The 17,141-nt window shown below is 39.8% G+C and overlaps 1 protein-coding gene across 7 annotated transcripts in view; it reads left to right on the top strand.

Moving 5' to 3' along the window:
• The window catches only part of LOC105277165 (brain tumor protein), a 95,352-nt gene that overhangs the window by 27,272 nt on the left and 50,939 nt on the right, over nt 1-17,141 (top strand). The window contains exon 1 of one of the 7 annotated variants that reach the window (XM_011335344.3): nt 3,500-5,038. The exons of 5 other annotated variants lie outside the window; for them this stretch is intronic. The gene's annotated coding sequence lies outside the window, so the exon portion shown is untranslated. Of the gene's footprint in view, nt 1-3,499; nt 5,039-17,141 lie in introns of those variants that run through there. One more of the 7 variants, XR_893555.3, reaches the window with a different exon arrangement.

The following is a 17,141-nucleotide window of genomic DNA, read 5'->3' as shown; positions in this document are numbered from 1 at the left end:
ACTCAGGGCCGTATTGCTTCGACAATGGCAAAAACTTGTTATGCGTGTCATAATTTAACGCCCGAGCAATCGGTCGGTTTGCGACATTCTTTTGCAATATTAATATCGCTGCCATATATCCTACCAAATGTTGCATAGTGTCTTGCTGAAAACAAATTTGTCCAACATAAAATTAAAGACATTTCTATATTTTAGCGTAGAGAGGTTTACATAAAAAATATATCGAATTTGTAGAAGTGTATTTTCGCTTGAGAGAGTGAAAGCGCGCGGAATAAAATTTAAAGACGCTAAATTTATTGGCACCTTTAATATGGACATTTCGACATCAGTGAATATCGATATTTAATAATCATGATATCGATGAAATTTATAATGACTTTTGAAGTGTTTCCCAATTTAGAAGAAAGAATTTGAATTGGTTTAGAGAGAAAATTTGAAAATATTATACAAAATCAACTTTCTGTGTGTAACTTATTTTAAGAAGTGATCGATTATTTAGAAGGCACAGCAAGGTCTCCATTTATTAAAACTTTCTTTGAAACAACACGTTGACAAAGACAAGAAAAAATGTACAATCAACGATACATTTTATCTTTAGAAACCGGCAGGCTCCAAAAATTAACTTCTCGGGATCCTCAGGGTCTCATCTCTCAAGAAGAGGTCCGCATTCAAGCCTGTCCCGAGAATGAACCCTGTCGATCCTTTTATAACTTTTTGCAATGGATAAACGACGAGCAGGGAACGAAACGAGAAAGGCAGGCATTCCTGATTTTTACTATTTAACAAGCAATTAAAGAAAATACCAAAATTTTGTTGATTTCACGATATTAAAAATAATATAATAAATATATTGGAGACAATACATAATTGCGCAATATAGAATGTTAATAACACATAAAATGTTAATAGCGTACTTTCAACTAATTTTAAACAAAATTTCTTTCTAGTCACCGTGACGTGTACATTTATTTCAATTACATGCGCTTTAAAAGAGAATGTGTTACTTCTCCGAACGTTGAGCTTCTTTAGTATTGTATAATACCTATTGTCGTATTTTTGCAAGATGCTTAATATTGTCTTCGAATGTGCATGTCAATGAAAGAAGCTGGTAATTATGTACGCAACTAAATGAATAGCATTGTGTCTGTGCGAACGTGTTCAGTGGTTAGAAATGTTTCTGTCTGCGTGCAAGGCAGAGATTCCTAGCGTTAGTGATTGGAAAGTTAAGCGCGTGACGAAAGTTAATGACAGCTTATCTACCTGTCACGTTCAAATTTGGAATTTTTTAAATATACAAATATTAGAAAGTGAGGCGTTTCTCGAGGCATCCAAAATTCCAAGTGGCGTCTTGCTTTTCTACTTAATATAAAATTATACAAAGAGGATTAATCACGTTGAATAACGAAAAATTTCTTAAACTCGCTTCTGCTAATGGATAGACAGCTGGCATAAACGTAACGTGACAAGTTTCACTGGAATCGCGTAATATACGGGAGAAATCCTTTTTGCCTCCTGTACAAATACTGCTCGAGTCCTTTAATTTTATGCCCCTTGAATAAGAAGGTGTCAGCTTTCATTTGTCATCGCCCTTTCGTCGTTTCGCCTCTGCCAGTATTTTTGCCACCGGTTCGTTTGCGACTCCGCTACGCGGATTTTCATCTCCGTATAATTGATTCGCCTCATTTCAAACGACGGCCGTCGCAACTGCCGCGTGATAACCCACCCCTTAAATCCGTGGAAAAGAAACCCGGCTGTTTGTTTCCCTCGGCTTTCTCGCGCGCGTGGGCGCTGTTTTCTCATGGGTGTCAGCCTGGTGAAATATTCTCCCTTCTGTACAGTAATCTACCTACCTTGATAGTATTTTCTTACTTCATGAGATAATGCGCGAGCTGCTAAAGAAAGCGCTCGAAAATTCCTCGAAACATTGCGCGAAGAACTTTGCTGTCTTTAATAAAAATTTGCCGCGCGACATAAAAATTTTATGTGTCATGATACATTGGGTAGTCCCGCGTGCGACGAGGTCCGTAATATTTATGCAAGACAATTTCATCAAGGCACTATAATATTCTTTTATAGATAGCTTTCTAAGATTTTCTATATGGTAATCTTTACATAACAAACTGTTATACGCAAAATGCCGTCTTGCGTGCGCTTGATATGCACGAGATGATTCTACAGTTTACGCAACTCCACAATTTCATAATCGTATCTGCGCTTTGTCATAAATTATATAATTTTTTTGAAATTGTTTTGCTGTAATATTACTCATAGACAGTGATAAGAAAAATAACGCAAAAAGTATATAACCTCGAGTTACATGTTGAAGCTGGATTACATGCTGCGTATCAATGGTATAGCATAGGTACATAAGCGTCGTTATGGATACTATATACTCGATGAAAGGAATGCAAAATCTGCACACAAACGGAAAAATCGCGGCAATAGGAAATTTTCTCACGGACGTAAACCGTTCTCGCAACGATCGGCATAGTTTTCCCCATTATTTCTCATTCTCAGTCTGGCGTTCAAGATTCCCATGCGATTTCTTTTTTCTTCGACATGCGCGTACGTGCCACAAAATTTCATATCAAGAAAATTTGAGTGCTCTTAATCTTTTAATGCGCAATTTTCCATTAATATAATTATGTTTGCGATGACAATTAAAATCTTTGTATCTCTTTCGAAAAATAGAGTATCCTACGAGTTCGATGGGGTCGAATGACTGGCGCCAAAGTACGCGAGAAAGAGGTTGTGGCAAAGAACGTAAGGCGTCACGTTTTACCGTCGTAATAGATAAGGGTTTTATCGATTCGTCGCCAACTGCAGTGTATCGTACGTTATAGCACGAATGCGAAACCTGTGTTCGACCGTAATTGGTTACGGTTTTACGTTCGATTACTCAGCTGCTGTTTCAGTCTTGCATCATTTATTGTAAGGCGCCGCGCAAAATGCACTACATACTTATCAACATTGCGGTAATGTTAGTTCGATTGTTGCGTAGGTTCATTTCAATTCCTAGCTATATCGATTACCAGCAAATTGCTTCTCCGTAGAGAACGTTTTTCGATTTCTTATGCAACGCACCACGCGTGCATACGTGATGACGTACAATTTTAATTTTTTACGCAGCGAGAAAGAAGGGGAGGAAGATTTCAACGTCGTTGTCTGTCTTTCTAAACACACCGCGGTGACTGGTCAGTCTAACGTGATTTTGATGACGTGCAAACCGACGATAACTCCGAAATTCGCGGATCAAGATCAAGGTTATCGTTCCGAGCTTGGAGTGGCCGTGTCATGTGACCGATCGATCGGTCGGAGCATCAGACGAGCTCCTTTCGAATCCGGCCACCCGTTATGACGCCAACGTTAGGGCGCCGCGTCGCGCCGCACCGGGTTGATGCCGCACGATGAGGGTGTTGCGCACCGTCCAGGACGGGAAAGGGAGGGGTAAAACACCACTGGCGATGGCGGTGGCGGTGGCGGTGGTGGTAGTGGTGGTGGCGTCGGCGTCGGCGTCGGCGTCGGGGTCGGCAGCGGCAACGTCGACGGTAGCGACAACGATGATGCTGGTGGTGGCGGCGACGGCGGTGGCGCGGTGGTAGTGGTAGTAGAAGTTGGTGGTGGTGCTGGTCGCTCGCATACCCCCACCGCGGCGTCTCGACGCTATGGTTCAACTCGGCCTCCGCCGTCGGAGTGTCGTCTCAGTTACCAACAGACCGCGCGATTGTTCGCATCGTCGTCGCGAAGCGAGAGGGGAGAGAAAGAGAGAGCGAGAGAACGAATGAAAGGAAGAGAGTGAAAGAGAGAGAGAAAGGAGTATTCGAGTGTGGCGTGTGCATACGCGCGCGCAAAAGGGAGCGAAAAAAAAAACGATCAAAATAATACAAGGGAAAGGCGCATTGGAGGAGGAAGGAGAAAGAGAGAGAGAGAGAAAGAAAAGAAATTGAGCGAACTATGTTACAAGTCGTCGCTGCCACCGTCGTCGTCGCTGTCTTCGTCTTCGTCGTCGTGCCGCTTGGTCTCGCCTGAACAAAGGAAGGTTCTTCTCCCTCGGTTCTCCACATCGAGGGTCGTTTCCGATCGACGAACCGTCGGGATCCTTTCTCGGGTGTCTTCGGTGCGGCTCGTGCGCCTCGAGTGCACACGAAGCGGTCAGTCACGTAGCAGCGGCCGAGCCGTGAGGAACAAAGGACGGCGGCAGGATCTGCGTTAGGGTGAGAGACACTAACGAGGGGGACCAACGAGAGCATGTTGCACGGCGGTCGCTCCCAGCAACATTGACATATGCAGTCGGAAAACAGGCGGTAAAATTCAATCGATCGAAATCCCCCCCGATCCGAGAGGCTCCTCAGCTCTGCCGAACAACGCAAAGTCGCACACCGGTAATCCGAAAGAAGAGGAGAGGATCACGCCGCCAGTTTTGCGACTGAGAGAGAGAGACTCGCAAGATCCGTCGGCGTGTCGTGAAGTTCGTCGATCTGTGCATTGTGCGTTGTTTTTTGCTTTTTTTTATACTTTTCTATCCTGACGATTTTTCCCAGTGCGACGATCCCGGAGTTTTGGAGGGAGAGGAAGAGAGAGAAAGAAAGAAGTGTGTAGCGTGTGCATGCCTGTTGGACATCCTCCGTGTCGAAAGGGACGCGACTTGTGAATGGAAGAGATAAAGGCTGATATATAAAGTTGAGCCTCGAGAGCACAATAGATTGAGAGAAAGAGAAATCAGAGAACTTTCTGGCGATATATGCACGTATCATCCACGACGAACCGGCGACCTAACTTAACGACAACGACGGTCGAGAAACGCACGCGCGCGAAAACCGGAGAGAGAATCTCATTGTACGAGAGACGAAGAGGTGAAGACCGGACGAAAGGACGAAAGTGAAAAGGTAACGGCGATCGGCACTCATTCAAGTTCTCCGCCGTTCGTCTGACAACACCATTGGTTTTCGTGTGATGTGCCACAGAGTGTACTACGATTAAAAAGGGACTCCGGAAGCACGGTATTATTCTCCAACGCAACGGATTATCCTCGTTTACGGTGAGTTTATCAATCAGATGCACGTAAATCCTCCGTAAGAAGAGCATCGAGTACCGAGAACCGACCACGTGGGAACGACTTCCGTTTTGAAGTTTTCGGGAGAGTTCCAGAGCGCGTACCGGAACTTCGCTCTACGGGGTGTCTTATTGAGCGACGGTTTTTGCAAGTACGGGGTGCCAAGTTTCACAAGTGTTTGTTCTTTCTTTCGGAAGTACTCAAATTACCGTCCTTGTAGCAGAAAGACCGGCCACGGGGATTTTTCAGAGTCGCAGCGTGGTGAATAAAGCCATAGGAAAATATGACCACGTAGGAAACCCTTGTTTCTAGTAGTGGGCACTTGATCTGGAGTAGGCTTTGACACAAATTTTATCCGCGGCTTGATCATCGTCCTAGCTGATATCAAAAGCCAAAATATTGCATGACAAATATGGTAATAATGTAACTTTACACACCGTGCTTACGCGTTTGATGATTAAGTTGAATTATAATATCATCATGCATCACTCTATCATTGTTAACTCCACGCCAGCGATTGTTCGGTTAAAGCAATCGTGATGTCGCGTCAAACTCTCCCGCGTATATTAGCACCTCAGTCTGATTGAATCTCACTTTCCCATTCTCTCGGGAGAGCGTTCAATGACGAAATTTCACGCGCCGGCGTCCCTTTCGATCGTTAAAGAATTCCCACGGACAATGACACGCTCGAATCCCTTCCTCCCCCTATTCTTACCGCCATCGTTGCGACTGTAATCACGTTCTTCACGCTGAGCGATGGCCTCGAATGCCACTCTAAAAGAGGGATTCTACGGAAGCTTTCAGAATAACGTTGTCGTATCTTGGGATAAACGAGACGTCGACGATGCTTGTATATCCGTTCCTGTTTAGTGTCGTTTCGGTAATAAACAGGAGCGTTTACGCGATCGGTAGCGTCTCGGTCGAGAGTGTCTCGGTTTCCTCGAGGAACGTGGCGCCGTGATCGTAAACGGTCGATTCGGAGCTATTCGAGAGATTGTTTCTCTCAGCATCCGAGAGACTCTAGCATCAGCAGCTCCGCAATCACTTTTCATTGAATAATTCTTACTTCGGGTTAGATATTTAACTTATGCTGGTTAGCATCGACAGTATTATTGCATTCTAAAAATCCAAAAATTAGCGCCGTAACAATGTTTAATTCATTGCCGATATACTGTTTCACTAGGAACGTGTACTCGCACGAGACGGAAAAACGTTTTGTTAAAAAGAAATTGGATTTTTATCTCTCTAATGTCTATAAATCTAACATAGAAACAGCCGGACTACCAGGCTCCGTTGCACATTCTGGGGATTCGGGAATGAAACTTGGAATCAGACGGCCACATTTAGCCCTAAATGTGCGGTGAGGGCACGGGCCTTTGAAAATCGCCGCGTCGCATCACGACAAAGTTAACCGCGTTTGTCGGCTAACGCGTTCGCGGAGCACCAACGTGAGGTTAATTAGACACCCGTTCGAGAGCGACGTTCTCCGCGCTTCGTCGTTGACAGTAGTTAATTATTCAAAAGCATAGACGATGCGTGTCGACACGGCATTTCGAAATTGCTGTTTCCGGCAGTTCGTAACTTTGCCGATGACAGGGAGAACAATGTATTATGCAAGATGCGATCGAAGAAAGCAATGTACTATTTTGCTTTGTTTGAGAACATCAAAGAAATCTATATGAAATTTATTTCTTCAAATATTTCATATCGTGAACCAACGAGATACGATGAACGCAATATTTTAGCAACATTATCCGCGCTTCCCGTAAAAATAGATTAAAACCTGTTTGTTGCTTCGGTTATAAGAGCATAGAAATACGTTTATATGAAACATTCTTCAAAAATCTCGTGCTTCGTTGTTGACGAAGCGAAATAAAAAGCGTGCATGGCGTATGAACGTGCCATTGATTTCTCGTAACACGGTGTCTCTCCATCGATGGACGCCAATGGAAACAGAGAGGACAATGTACGGATTGCCAGAAAAAGAGAAAGAGAGAGAGAGAGGGAGAGGGAGATGGAATGGAGGAACATCAATTTTCTATAGTACAAGCGAGTAATTAAAATTCTGTTCCGCGTGTGCTGGCTTTGAAAATCATATCGGGCCGCCATTTATAGCTGCATGATATCGTGCGTTTTTATTTTTATTCTTCGTTGCTTTCTGGCTAATGACACGAGGAAACTTCTATACTGAATCGGCAGCCGATTATATCTCGTACATAATTCATCATAAAATTTAATTAGCATCAAGATACTTTAATTACGAGCTTCCGCTTGAGATTCATTATATCTAAAAGAAACATATTTATGTAGCCAACTGAATGGCCTATTCTCAACAATGATAACAGAGTAATTATAACTTAATAATGATAACTTGGTGCAGATAAGATAAGTTTCCAAAAGAAAATCTATTATTGAGACATGAAAGTTTAGAAACCCTGACAAATTTAAGAGTATAAAAGTTGTTTTTAAAAACATATGATTTTTGCCATTTTAATAAGCCATATTACTTATCTATAACAGTATAATCAAAATATATTAAAATAGCGTACAAGAAAATAATCAATTGAAGAACTCATTATTAGTTTTCTTTAAAAATATTATTTATTACGTTATTTTGATCATTTAATAATGCAATAAATGCATTGTTCTCTCGTTGCTATAATAATCAACGTTCTTTTCGATTTAAACTGATTGAAAATCCATTTCAATAATGAATCGAGTTTTACACTGTTGACGCGTTCGACGTGAACAAAGAGGTTACGTGAAATTCTCGAGCGTTCGCATGGACGAAATCGTCAATCTAGACGAATAAAAGCCCGAAAATAAAATTTCTGAAAACAATTTATCTACGCTATTATACTGTGCGTCGATTGACGCATCATAAAACACAAGTAATTTCGTGCTATTGTGTAATATTCGTGACGCTTAAAATAGGAAGTTTTCATCGTAAAATTTTATTTTCTTCAGGCGATGTAAAGTTAATTGTTTTTCACGTGCATGTAAAGTAGAAACCAACAATTTATAGCGGGAGATAACTAACTTCTAATGTTCTTAATAATGATTTGTAAGCCACAATTAGAGTTCTCTGCATGCCAGCAAGATGATTCAAACAATTGCCGCATGTTCTTAGCACACGTCACATATCATGATCATCAAACAAAATATCTTATTTCTGAGTAACAAAGCTAATGTTTCTAACTTGTCTCTTTAAGCATTCATAATTTTTTTCGATTTTTTCAAAAAAATTTCATTTTTGAGAATATCGTAGTTTTATTGTAAATTTCCATTTTATTATATAATATATTAGTTTGGCAATACTTTCGTGTACATTCAATGTTAAAAAATTTGAAGGAGAACTTTGCTTATTTTTAAGCTGAATTAGCAAAACAGTTAAGCATATTATAATGCGCTTATTTGTTAAAAGAAGAGCTAAGCATGTGATACGTTTGCAAATTAGCTGTCAAGTAATTTTGTACGCTTAAATTTATGCGACGCTCATTATATGAAGCCGAAATTGTTCAATTAATCTACTTATACCGTTGCAGCAATTATTTTCAATGATAATTTATAAAAATATTTATTATATGACCATTAAAACGAGATGATGGTTGCTAATGCAATTGAAACTCTTGATATTTTGTATGATGATCAAATACGTTCTGCAAAACAAAAACTTCCGAATTTGAATTATATTTATTCTTTGTTGTTTTGGGGAGCTCTTTCGGTATGTGATTCGAATGAGTTTGTATTCGTGCTTGCAAGACCTGCGCAAGCATTAATATTTGCACCGCGATAAAACCGACGCATAAATACCCGCGTCCTCCCCGGTATTAAAGTGTCATTACGATTAATGCGTCATCGTCGGCGTACGAGCGAAACCGCGCGTAATCGCTTTCCGTTACATTAAAGTTTCAGCGTGGCGTTGGGCGAGGAAATTCCATAAGCACCCGGCGAAAAGAGTTGTGTTGGAAAATAGTAGAAGCGACGCGCATTTTCCATAAATCGCATCGTGCTTTCGAAAAATAGCGAAAAGACTAGATCAGCAGGGAATATTGGCGGGTCAGCAAAACTTGAAAACTCACTATATTTGCTATATTTGCTCACTATATTTTCATTTTTTTTCCATCTCATTTTTTCTACAGGATACTGGATTCATATCATATAATTGATATGGATATCCACTTAATTAGTAAGCGGATCTAAACTCTGCAAATGTCAATACAAATAACATGTCTAACGTGCGAATGGCTGAACCGATATTCTCTAATGAATGAAATTGTTGTTAATTATAGTATCCGCGACGATAAAACTGCTTAAATACAAGTTACATCTTTAAAGAATCACCCATCGTTATTAATGTAATGACAGAGCATATATCTGCATATGAATATTTCACATTAGTTTATCAACTTTTGAATAAAAAACGCAACAAATAAGATACACAGAATTGCACTTTGCTTCTATCCGGTGTCCCGTGAAACATGATGATTATCGTATTGCGTTTATAGTGTGAGTGGTGTGACGAGCGAATAGTTGTAATTAGTTTTTCATTCAGCGCAATAGCTCTACGATGAGCCACCTAATTGCTCATCGATTGGCTTTATCTCATGGCGACAGCTGTTTAAACCGGTCGTGATGCATATCTGTCATCTGTGTGCAAGTTTGGCGATACCTTTTTTCCTTGAAATTGACATTAATTAACCTTTTTCACCAAGCGACGCGTACAACCGAAATGAAGTTAAATACTGTGCGAAATTTGTTTCGCTGTCGATCGAAAAGTAATCGAAATGTACCGTGCCAATTCTACAATACAAACATAAAAAGGTGAATCTGGCAGGAAGTAATTTAGTTTTTTCTCATAAAATCTCAATGCTCCGTTGCCTTTTCTTTGTACAGAGAAGACACACAATTGTAGCTAGATGCGCATCGCGAATTCGTTAACGGGTCTCTCAGTGATTTACACACGTTAGAATGTCCCGCCATGTAAAATGGAGAAGTTCGCGACACGTTTTGCAAAATAGAGCTGCGGTGCGTCTAATTAAGGGGATTACCTTGCGCGAAACCCGTTTCAGCAGCGTGGCCCATGTGCCTTATTTAGAAGCGCGCCGTGTGGACGTACCTTAAGCAACGAAAGTAAACGGCCTGCACTTAAGCTTTCGCGGGTTCTTGCGAATCTTAGGGGCACGAAGACGAAGGCGTATCTCGGATATTCTCGGAGGAGTAGACGGTGGCCGTTTACCGCTCCCACGTTACATAATTACATAGTAGGGAAACTGATCCGGGAAGCCGGGCGCAATAATGGTGTAAGCTGACTTACGTTACTGCGTCAAATATTGCCGCTCTGGAATCGAGATTTATCCGGCCCAATCCTCGTGATTTCTTGGCAAGGATCATAGAAAGCTGATGCTACGCAGAACATCTTTTTATAAAAGCACGGTAATCGCATAATATTAACAAAGAATGTATTTTTAAGATTTGACAACATCTACATGGTAAAATTCCAGAGAGGAATCTGGTTTCCGCTGCTTATTAATGTCAGAGTTTCTTAAAAAAGTTATAAACAAAATCGTTAAAAAAAATTTAGAAACAGTAGTATCTATATTTTTACTCCAAGTTCGTCACGTTATGTGATTATGTAACATCCAGTTTTATTGTATATGCTACATATGCATATGTTGACGTAAACGAAAAGTCAAGGCAATCGCGTTTATATCACTAAATCCAGGTTCGATTCGAGAAAACAATTGTGCAGAATTGGCACGGAATTTTTTTTGGATCATGATATAGATATTTTGGATAAATTCTCGATGCAGTGAAAGGACAATGATGATAAATTTGTCATTAACATCTGTTTGCGTCGCGAACACGATGGCCCACGGCAGATAGCATCGAAAATGAGATGCGCAATTGTATTATCTGCCCATTGCGCGTCGCGTTTACTCGAAAAATCGCGGAAATAAAGGTGGGCGCTCGTGGGAATTGCATACCGCGTAGCGATATTATCGATATCGCAGAATGTCCCGGATTCGAATACCTGTAAAATTTATAATTTATTGAATTCACGTATGCACGAAACCGCGAGGGAAATACGTCGGAAATTATTTCCGTCGTATATCTCCATTAAAATTTCGACACAACATCGATCAAACTGTTCAAAAAAATGAAATACTTTCGAAAATATGAAGGAATAAGACTTTTACTATTATGTGAATTAAGGAGAATTCATCGGATATTTCTTAAGATTGACTTCCGCGTCGTGTGTTATTAGAATCCAACGAAATACTTCATCTCTATCCGCACTAATAGAGAGTAATTAAGACTCCATTATTCGTCGGTGATCAGATAATAGTAACTCGAAAGAATATCCGTGATGAATAGCAGGTAGTTAGCGTATGGATAACTTAATTACCGTCAAGTCCGAGATTTTTTTACCGTTACGTTGCATAATACCGTGATATAGAGCATAAGCTTCCTGACGTGAATTTATTGCATGTCATTATCAACGCGCGTACTAGAAGTTGATTTACTTTATTAATGATTTCGAACGTACGTGCTAACGTTGCCTTAACTAAATCGTTTTTCTCGCGCATATTATAGCTGAAGATACGATCTGTATGCAGACGGAGCTTCTACGACTACGTTTGCTTCGACAACTTTGTAACCGTATCACTGCACCTAGCGATGATTAATCCTCTGCACTCCAAGCGGCACTTTTCACGAGCATTGCTGCTATCAATCATGCACTTTGAATAATCGATTAATCAATATTAATAACTCAATTAAAATATTGCATTGATTTTTCGACTGAAATCGCCCGCGAGAAACGCTGGGACGGTGGCAAGAATGGCGAGGCTTCTGGCAAATATAATATTTGTTGCTTACGCTAGAGTCCCGGATTTAGGCGAGTGACGTCATGGCCGTTATGAAAATCGCAAGACTTATCCACGTCGGACTCTCGTGTTTCGTGCATTTCGATACTTTAACCTGCCTTTCTAATAGTCGAAGTTTCGTAAGATAGCCTTGCTTCTCTCTCCCGCGGCGCGACATACGAGCGTGATCCCCTCATCGCGAGAATATTAGATATGCGTACATATTCGTTGCAACGAATCGATATTTTAAGAGTGGACTCGTAAACGCGCGCGAATCGATAAGAGCGGGTAGAATTATCCGTACCAACATGCGCTATATACTTCTAAATCTTTGAGAAATATACGATTTAAAAGTGTCTCTCTTTAATCTTGGTATTATTTAATTTACACATAATGTATTCTCTCTTTATAATTTTATCCTATTCAGAAAGAGATAGGGAGTGGACAGTTTTCAGAATGAATATTTCAAGTGAAATTACTTGAAATTAAAGTCAGCTTTTATATTTTAATTAAATGATATAATATGTCAAATTATGCAACTGTATAGCTATATGTATAACTCGTTAAAAATACAATAAGAGGATTATGATGAAACGGAGAAATTTGAACTTTCTGTGCGAGAACGATTGCCTTGCTCCATTTTAATGCAATCGTGTGTGTTTGGCAACTGTCGCTTTTTGCACTTTCGCCCGTTGTCGTCGGCTCGTGCCATCTCAACAGCCTCTCGATCTCGCGAGAGTGAAATGCCAAAGTGAAAGGGTATGTCTTCCCGTGCGTGCTGTTACCTCACAACTCGTCGCGCCAGTCGTAACTGCGATTCGAGAGGAAGTCGTTAAGCTGCGTACACACATCGCGTATCCGCTCGAAATGTTATTCGTCATAACATCTGTCTCTCTCTTTCTTACTCTCTCTCCCCTGATTTATTATCTCCAATTAATTATAAACTCTTAAGAGGGAAAATAACGCTACACGAGAGATAAATCTATTTTAAAAGTATAAGTATTCCAACTTTAGAACACCTATATGTTTACAAAGCATGCATTTTCTTTATAGAGCGGGTGTAATTCTGGAAATTTACTGACTTATTTTTATAATACCTGATACATTATATATATGTATAATATTGATAATGCGAGATGTGGGACATTTTGAACAAGTAATACAAAGATTCGAAATCCTCAGTACACGTGATCCTTTCTCTTGCTTTCTCTTACGCACGGTTGCATGGTATTATGCAACGAGGGAATAAATGACACTTGGTCTTACTTCAAGTTAATAGCAAAAGATATTTACTTCCTTTCATAAAAAGTCGTTGCATAATTTTATAAAATTTCTCTATACTTCAAGAAGTAATGCTTCTTGAACCCTAGTAAAACGTGACGATGACTCGAATCACGCTTGGAATCACGAAGTTGACATCATTCATAAATTCCACGTGCATTACGCAGTTGAGTTGTACCATAAATGTTAGCTGTCGATTGCACGAGAGGTAACAGTTCGTTGATCGGATCGTCCGAGAACGTTCGCAACATCGCGTGCGCGTTGGCGTGAAAAGGGGTCCCGCATTTAGTCGTCGCCGAGGGCACGCTGTTCCACGCGTGTTCCACATCGACCACGTGACGTGTGCAGAGCCGATTCGCTCGGCGCGAGATCGATATCACACGCACGGCTCGCGTTTGCATGACGGTCTTTAACCCTTAGCTTAGAATCGCCGTGGCCGTTGTAAAAGCTTTATAAAATCGAAGTTTAAAGTGTGATACTTTGTCACTGAAGGCAGATGGATATTCATCGAAGCGCGAGGAAGAAAGGGAAATTGCAATTTATGATGCGACATGTAATGGACGCACGAGGTGCTTTATCTTGAGTATATCTTTTTTAGTGTTGCTTATAGTCTCAGCGATAATGAGAAATCTTTGATTAATCTTGTTTTCACAACTATGGTTAATAATACGCGACGCGTAAAGGCAAAACTTAGAAGAAGATATTAAAGAAACATTTCTAGATTGAGAACGAATTTGAGACGAAACGTATGTTACGTTTCATAAATTATATTTTGTGCTTATTTGTACAAAAGCCGCTTTGGAAATATTCAGTATGTTCACTATGACGCATTACTATCCAGTAGACTTTTATATGTGATGCATGTAGTATCATAAACGATTTATCAGGAATGTACATGATAAGACCGGAAAGGACTAATAGCGTGACGCGCAAAATCGTAATGCAATGCTATCTGTCTACTAGATATCCAGGATAATGATAGCTGAATTTATAGCGAGGTTGATTTGAAGTTGATTGCAGTCGATCGAAAGCGCGTTACTTTGTTACGTTTAACTTCCTTTTTTCATAATGATTTTTTCGCATGCAATAACATCATTTTTCATGCAAATAAACGCACATATAAATGTAAAAGTGATAAAAACCAAGTGATTAATTATCACAATTTGCGAAAAAAATATGTTAATGCACCAGCATTGTGCAATGTACAAATATACTACATGTCTGAGTACGTATTGTATTTTTTGAGAGCAATTCTCTGACTAAGGATACTCTCCAATGAATACAGAATTGACAATGACTCTCAACGAGAGAATGAAGCTTGGAACTTCTATAGAAATAAGAACAACTCAATGAGAGTGTACATTTGAGGATTTTACCATCCAAGTATGATAATGAAATTCTCGAAAGCAAAGTTAAAAACATCTTCAGCAGTTACTTCCGAGTCCGAGAGTGGTTGTTGATAGTAACAATCTTAAAAAGAAATTTAGTTTTAGACTACTGAATACTTGAAATTTTATTTTTTTAATATATTTTATTATATATTATATTTATCTTGATAATAGCGAGATGATATTAGTTAGATATTTTCTGCTTTCTCTTAAAACATCTTTTATCGTAAAACGTTGATCCGTACAGAGAGATGCGCGTTACCAAAGTATGCGTTTTTTGTAAAATTTGATGTAATTGACGTGACGCCCGCACATATTAACTTTCATTTCCTTTTCTTGTAACTTTGAGGTGAGCCCTGTACCAGACGTTAAAAGTGAAAGTATAAAAAGCGCTTGCAGCCTCCTATATCTTCCCTTCTCTCGAATTTCTGCGACCGAGTTTACTCTCGTAAATCTGTCCCCGGGGTGTACTGACCTAGACAAGGTAATGAACGTATTTTTACTGTGCAAATGTAACTCTCTTTAATATCTACGTCAAAATTATATGTCACGTTATACACGTCAATAATTAATATCCAGAATTGGACAGTCATATTCCGATTTCGCGTAATATATGTTCATATGAAAATAATACTGTTTTTAAACTCTTATACTAGTTAATTATATCGGCACGTCTAATCCATGACAAGATCGATGTATCGCAAGAATGATATAATCAACTTAATATGTATTATGTCATTGCTTCAGATATTAATCAAGATTTTTCTTTAGGCAAGAACTTTGAGAAATGAAATCGTAATTTTACAGCTAACGGTCGCGAAAACTGAGTTAGCGAAACGGTCGCATCGAATCGCGGCTAAGATCGATTAATTGCAAACCCGTTCTTTTTAATCGGACAGCGAGGTCACTGCGGATAAAAGGCGCTCGCGCGTGTAGGATTCACGCATCCCACGTATTACTGGGGACTGGATATCGGTTTATTCCGAGTCGAGAGCTATCAAAGCAACCAAGCACGGTCCATCATTTTTAACAGTTAACGTCTGGGGCAATTTAAATTCTCCGCCAGACAGCCGGCCAATGTTTTACGGGTGTGGAAGAAAAATGGTACCTTGGCCTCTAAAGTAGAAAGTTCAGATCGATATTGCAGCTATTCTTCCCATAATAAAAGCATATTCAGAACATGTGCAACGGTGCACTGTCGACTTGATGACTACCTAATTTTTGGCCGATCAAGCGGGACGTGATCCTTAATAATGAACGAAAATCAGAAATTATTTAGAATTATTAATTTTAAATTATTCCAAATTATAATATAGCTTTTAATACATCTGGTAATTTGGGACAAAAGAACTGTCGCCGGCGACTGTTCCGGGTCCAGGTTTTCTCATAAAAAGTGAATTGTTTCTGCTTATGTTCAGGTAAATGCATACCAAGAGTACGCATATCCGATTCTTGACGTCGAGAAAGAGGAGAGAATGTGCTTTGTGTCAACATCTTAATGTAGAACATTTCTGAAAGGAGTCAAGCTAAGGAAACGGAGATTAAAGTGCTCACGGCATTGTATGTGCTCCACTCCATCTCGCTTTCTGCATTAAAAGTTTATTTCTCATGACATGTTCTCCTTCGTCAAATATGCCGGAAGAGTAAATATTTTTTCTTCAGAAATTTACGGAATACGCTCGGATTTCGTTGATGGGAGATTTATGGGAGTCGATCGCTCGCGACTATCTCGGATCGATAGATCGTCACAACGCTTGCCAGACCTTCACGCTTCAATATGCGACCTTGACACGCTTTCTCTTTCTCTTTCTGTATGCTCTTTCGCGCTTTTTAATTAAAAATTCGAACTTTATTTCTTTTCGACATATTTCATTGAAAATGTAAAATTATGTGATGCTTTGAATTTTACACGAAAATACGCATTAATAGAGCTTATTTGGATGCTTTTAACATCTATGCCTCATCAAAGTATAAATATTTATCTTTATAGAAATTATTGAAAATGCTGTGAGTGGGCGCGTTGTGTTTTACCTCGTGTAATTGCAGAAAATACAGAGTTGGGTTCCAGTGAATAAAATTTGACGAAAATAGTTCGAGAGAGAATGATTCAAATTTTTTATTCGTTCCTTGTGTGGCGTGTGATTTTATTTTGTTTTTCGAGTGCGTTTTAATACAGTTGTTGGAACAAAGTAGTATCTTGTAATCAGCGGAATTTATTTCTCGGATTAAAGCAGGGACAGGAGCGCAAACGTATTCGGATTGCAATCATCAATGTTTACCGTGTAAACGATTACTCGCTGCAAGTATTTACCAAATACGTGGTACATATTTTATTACTTCCTCCCACTGTATCGATTACCGCATAGCGAAACGCGTTCTCTCGTTTATACTCTATACTCGTCCGAGAGGGTATTTTAGCGCGGGCGGAAGTTGATGGCAATTTATTCGTTGCGTAAAAACCAACTGCCCAAAATACGAAAGGAAAATGCGATTTGAAAAATGCTCGCGACATGTCAAAAACATTCGTTTCAATAGCAGATGAAAATTTCA

This window comes from Ooceraea biroi, chromosome 3, assembly GCF_003672135.1.
Source record: "Ooceraea biroi isolate clonal line C1 chromosome 3, Obir_v5.4, whole genome shotgun sequence".
NCBI lineage: Eukaryota > Metazoa > Arthropoda > Insecta > Hymenoptera > Formicidae > Ooceraea > Ooceraea biroi.
This window is presented reverse-complemented; position numbering and strand designations above follow the sequence as displayed.